Genomic DNA, 6,000 nt, shown 5'->3' on the forward strand with positions numbered 1-6,000 from the left:
TCTAGAGCAAAGTGCTCCTCCTATATTCTTCCCCATGTAGGGTTTCTTCCCTGTTGGTGCTGCAAAGGAGACTCTAGGCGTGATCGCAGGGTCCACAGATACCCCAGGAGCTGTATTTTTCATTTGGCATTGGCAAAATGCATTCTGGAAAAAAATTCTGGCCAAAACTCACTTGATCATATACACAAGTGTTTACTTCTGGGCTCTCTGGTCTATTCCATTGGTCTATAGTCTGTCTTTATGCCGTATCACACTGTTTTGATTATCATAGCTTTGCAGTAAGTTTCTAAATCAGGAAATATGAGACTTCCAACTTTGTTCTTCTTCTTCAAGATTATTTTGTCTATTTAGGATCCCTTGAGAATCCATATGAATTTTAGGATGACTTTTCCTATTTCTACAATAAAAAGGTCATTGGCATTTTGGTAGACATTGAGGGGTGCTGTTTTCTAATCCGCCCAGAGTTGTTCTCTGGGCTAGTGTTGGAGCCATACGGACATCTTGGAAGTGAATATGCTTTAGGCATCTCACTCCACAGCTGTGGAAACTGAGCCACAAGGAACTATCTATCACAGAGTGCCCATTTGGGTGAGCAGTTCTTTTCAATGTAGATATGGAGAGATGAAGCAGGATCCAGTCCCAAGAACCAGATGCAATGTGTGGCCAGCTTAGGGGACTTAGAGTGAGCTAGCAAAGGCAAGATGGGTTTAAATGGTTTTTTGGCTCCAAACTGAACTCAGACCCCAAGCTGCTGAACTCCCTTTTGTGTATTTTTTTTTTAAATGCTCTGAAACAGGTGATTTAGCAGACTGGAGAAAGGAGCCAAGATCTCTATGTCAGGATCTTATAAGTCAGAGTATGACTGAGCTAATGTTGGAGACCCAATAGCTTCCTTTCTCCCTCTTACACAACCTCCTGCACACGCCAGTGGTGAGGAAGGGAAGGGGGTGAGCACTCAGGTCCTGCAGTTGGACATTCTGAGTTCAAATCCTAGCTTCTTCGCCTATAGGCTCTGTGGATTTGGACAAATTATTTCACACCTGTAAGCCTTGTTTTTCTTGTTCATAAAATGGGACTAGAAAAGTATTTATCTTTCAGAATTCTTATGAACATTAATTACAATAACATACATAGAGGGCTTACTGCAGGCCTGACACTCTCATTCAACAGATATATATGAGCACTTATCACACGCACTGTGTTAGTGGTGGGGGATAAAAAAAGGTGAACAGAACACTCATGTTTACAAGGCTTATCAAGAAGACAAATAACCAAACAAAGAGACGAAAACCATTCTAAACTGTAATTAGAACCATGAAAGAAAGAAACAGGATTCTTCGATAAAGAATGAGAGCAAAGATCTCTTTTAGATCAAGGAAGGCTTCCCTGAGGACAGATGACAGGTAAGTTGCCACCTAAAGCATGAGAAGTACCCAGGCATGGAAAGAACAAGTGGGGGTGCATTCCAGGAATGTGCAAAGACCTTGAGGTCAGGAAAAACAGCTCCTTCCAGCAACTAATAGCATGTGAGTGGCTGGGACAGAAAGAGCAAAGAGGGGAGGCACGGAAGAGAAGCAGCACTCATAAGCCACGCTGAAGGCTAAAGGAAGGAGTTTGTATTTTACTTTAAGTTCAAAGAAAGCCCCTGGAACACTTTCAGAAGCAGAGTGACATGAGTTGTTTTACACGTTTTAATAACTACTCTGACTGCTGTGTGGAGAATGGTTGATAGGGAGACAGGGATGGGTACGGGAAGCTCAGAAACCACTGCGGAAGTCCAGAGAAGAGATGATGGAAGCGGGGAGGGGTGGGGGCAGGAGATGGACACGAGTAGAGATGAAATTGGCCAAACATGCTGACGATGTGAGGAGCGGAGAGAAGTCAAGATGCTGACCATGCTGGGAGAACTTGTTTGGAGAGGAGGGGAATCAACAGTTGGATTTTGGACAAGTTACATCCATCTGTGGGACAAGTCGTGGAGGCGTCAAGTCAGTGCTCAGATGTGAGTATGGAAGAGAGAGATCTTAGCAAGAGATCCAGATTCTGGAGCCATCAGCATTCATGTCATCTAAAGCCATACGAAGGGATGATATTGCCTAGCCTAAAACTGTGGAGAGAGAAGAGAGGGAGTTGCAGGAGTTTGGGTGCAGAAAGCAGAACAAGCAGATGGACTGAGAGGAGGCACGGGAGGTAGGAGGCCATCGGGGAGAGAGCCGAGTCTCAGGACCAAGATAGGAGAGACTTGTCAAAAGGCAGGATGCGTCACTGATGAGTGCTGCTGAGAAGCTAAGTGAAATGAGGATGGAGAAGAATGTCCACCAGCTCTGGGGAGAAGGGGTCATTAACAGCACTGACAAGAACAGATTCGTACGCTGGGCTCCAAGTGAGTGTCTAATGAATGTTAGCTATAACAATAATAATAGACTCTCTATGCATTCCTTCTTTGAGCTTCTGTGATAATAGAAAGACATTTGGGGAGTGATCAGGGCACAGAAGTGCAGCACTCAATGATTAGCTATTCACAAGCAGAAATTGGTCTTATTTTAAGGTGTGAGCTAGAACACCACTGCCCTTCCTAAATAATTGCCAGGGTAGTTGTACACACCTAATGCTCCAGAAACCTTGGTGGCATCAATACTTGGGTAACAGGGAAGAAATATTTTCCTTCTCCCCCTACTATCTTCACTTCTCCAGTTTAATTCTGCCCATCCTCCTCCCCTCTACACCTCTGTGTGTTCTGTGGTTGTACTGCTTCCCTTGGTCACACCCCAAAATGCCATCAGGGATCAACCCCAGCACCAAGGAATAGAGCCTATTGGGCAGAGCCAACACTAAATGTAGGTCCCTCCAGGCTCATGTGTACCATTGGAGCCAGAGGGGCCCATCTGTGGAGCCTGTGCCCACCGGTGGAGCCTTCTCTCCTAAGCACAAGCACCTTGGGGAGTGAGAGACAAATTAGGAAAAGGGAGAAACAGATGGCAAGCATTCATTATGGAAGGCAAAGGCATTCACCCCATTACCACCACCACTTCTTTGCCAGAAGAACAAAAGTGTTTCCCTCCTTGACACAGCCGTTGCATTACATCTCTCTTGGTCCACCCTGAGGAAACACAGTCCCCAAAAGGGTGGGGTTGCTGGCTTCCCACTAGTTACAGCATCCCAAAGAACACTGAGTTTGAAGTCAGTATGGGTCTAAATGACCCCTATGCTCACCTTTGGACGGGTGGCAGCCATGTTTATCCTTGTTCCTCTACCCCTTGGGTGCCTGAGGGCCTGAGAACTCCTGGGAGCACTCATTCCAGCCACTGTCTTTGAAAGAGAAATTTTCTATTGCATCAGCAAGAACCATGGAGTGAGCCAGGCATGTTCCAGGACATGAGGTTCCCTCCAGCCACCATCTACCCTTGCATCAGAAAGGAAGATTCCACTCAGTGCCTCTCTGAGCAGGGGACAGAAATGTGACAAACACCAGACCTCTGGTCAGAGCTGCCCCTCCACCATCCCCCTACCCCACCATAAATGTCACTCCAGATGTTTGTTGAAAGAATGGGATCAATAAACCAACCAAGAAAGGACTCGAGGTTCACTTCATTCTGCGACTTTGGTCCAGGATCTCTTGCCAGCTCCGTGACTGCAGATTGGCCCCCGTCCTATCTCCTGTGGGCCACAGCCACAGCCTCTGACTGATCTTCCTGCCTCTGCTCACCCCCTTCAGATCCACTTTCCTCAACCCCCAGAGCCACATTCCTAAAGAGAATATTTGTGAAAAGCTTAAAGTGTCACTTCTCCACAGAAAAGCCTTTTTAATGGCTCCCCGTTTTCCTCAGTGAAGTCCAAGCCCAGTCTCCCCTCCTGCCTCTAGCTTTGCCCCTTGCGGACCTGAGTAACCACATGCACCATCCTGCTGGGCTCCTGCTGGCTGCCTGGCTGACTTTTGTTCATCCTTTAAGACTTGCTCATAGGTCATCTCTTCCCTGGCCTTCCCACCTATTGCTCCTCATTTCCCCTGGGCTAGTGCTCTTCCCAGATGCTTCCAGAATCCCTTGGGCCCACCTCCATCATTGCTACTGACATGCTATATTACAGTCTAATTACCTATTTCTGAATCCATTCCCTCACTAGACTGTGACAGCCTTTAGGACCCAGACTTCGACTTTAATTTCTGTATCACCATACCTAACTTGTTGCCTGGCACATAACAGGTGTTCAGTGCTTATGGTGGGATTCATGAATAAACAGCTTTAGTAACTTCTTTCTGGACCACTTGTCTTGAATGTGGTAAAAGCTACCTTTCCATCATGTGAGAGTTACTCAGAGGACAAAGTATACAGTGGAGACAATTGAAGGCCTAACGAGTAAATTTCATCTTAAGATATCTTACATAGAGCCTTTGGTCTCAAGATCTTAGGCCAGCCTTTGAAACCAATTTTTCTTGATCTGATCCTTCTGCCCTTAATTAATCAGGAAGATTCTGTTTTCTCATCAGTTCCATCCTGGTTTTGTCTGTATGAGCTCGGGCACCCTGGCACCGAGCCCACCTCTACAGTCGCTTCCCCCTGGTATCTTAATGCTTCCTCCAGGCTCCCGCGCAGCAGACGTCTACAGAGGAGGTCCCTGGCTGCACGGATCCTAACTCCCTCCTCTCTGCCCCTGCGGCTGGCCTTCTCTTCCTCTTTTCTAAAAAGCTTATTCCCTTCTGCCTTTGCCTATGATGAAATGGGCGGGGGCGGGCGGGGGGGACAAAATTCCATATCCCTGATTTTCCATCTCCCTGTTTGCTAGATAATTTCAGGTTGGCTTTTCCCTCTATGATTTCTAAGCAAGTGAGTGAGGATGTTACTGCTCTTATGAAAAACGCCATGTGCCATGTCCCTGGGTCATAGTACAGCCTCTAGTTGATCGGATGGCAACATTTTTACTCACTTTGTCCACTAAAGTACTGAGAACAAAATAGTTTCTGTTCAGTTCACCTTACAACAGTACAAGGACTTGAGAGCAGGAAACAGGGGCTTCCTGACTTCTCAGCATCTGGATCTGCCTTCATTCTTACTCCTGTTCACCTGCATTCCAAGTACGTCAATGTTCCTCCCCGATGTAATGCTCCAAACAGAGCTCGGGACTCCAGAAGAGCTTTGGATGATGTGGAGGTCAGTGGGCCACTGTCACCTCTGCTCATGATGCTACAAATTGTCCCATTCAGTCCAGGGTCACTTGGGCTAGCAACTGGCTGAGCCGCAGTCAAAATCCCAGAACTATGTCCTCTCCTTCTCATCCAGCCTGTCTCTTTGCCTATGTCTTGGAAAGCCTGACGTGAGGAAACATGCAGAATAAAAGAATGTTCATATTGCAAAATGATGGCTAATGGATCTCTTAAATAAGTCACTCTCTAGGTACAGCTAACTGCTTTTATGCATTCAGTTATTTATTCAAGCACCCCTATAGCCCATTCTATATTCTCCTTCATGACACAATCAGGTGATAAACAAGGTACCAGCTCCCTCCTCACAGATAAAAGAAGAAGGGGAAAGACCAAGGAGATAAACATTGTTACACACATTCTCTGGGCCAACCAAGTTGCTCACATACTTCTAATTCTCACGTGACTCTCTGAGGTGGTGGAAGAAGTTCTATAATTTGTCCAAGGGCCTGAGCCCTTGAACAAACATAGTCATATGGACATCCTTACCTTCAGGGCAGCAGAGAGGTGAAAATCTCCCACACCTCGTATGAGAATCAAATACTTAATGAGCATCCCGATGAACATTCACAGGTTCCAAAGCCCGAGTTCTTTTTCGCTACACTCTACTTGAAACTAGCCTGGAAGATTAATCCAGAGAGGTAGAAGCCACTAGCAATGGAAGATCAAAATCAGGAATGAAGATAAGTTATCCTTGAAATATACATGAACATCAGTGAGGAATGGGATCCTTTTGACACAATTCAGATACACCTACCAAATTTACAAGCGCTTGTAGAATACACACAAGAAATGAGGCACTG

The sequence above is a fragment of the Leptonychotes weddellii genome, chromosome 11, assembly GCF_054177405.1.
Source record: "Leptonychotes weddellii isolate Sample4059 chromosome 11, ASM5417740v2, whole genome shotgun sequence".
Classification (NCBI taxonomy): domain Eukaryota; kingdom Metazoa; phylum Chordata; class Mammalia; order Carnivora; family Phocidae; genus Leptonychotes; species Leptonychotes weddellii.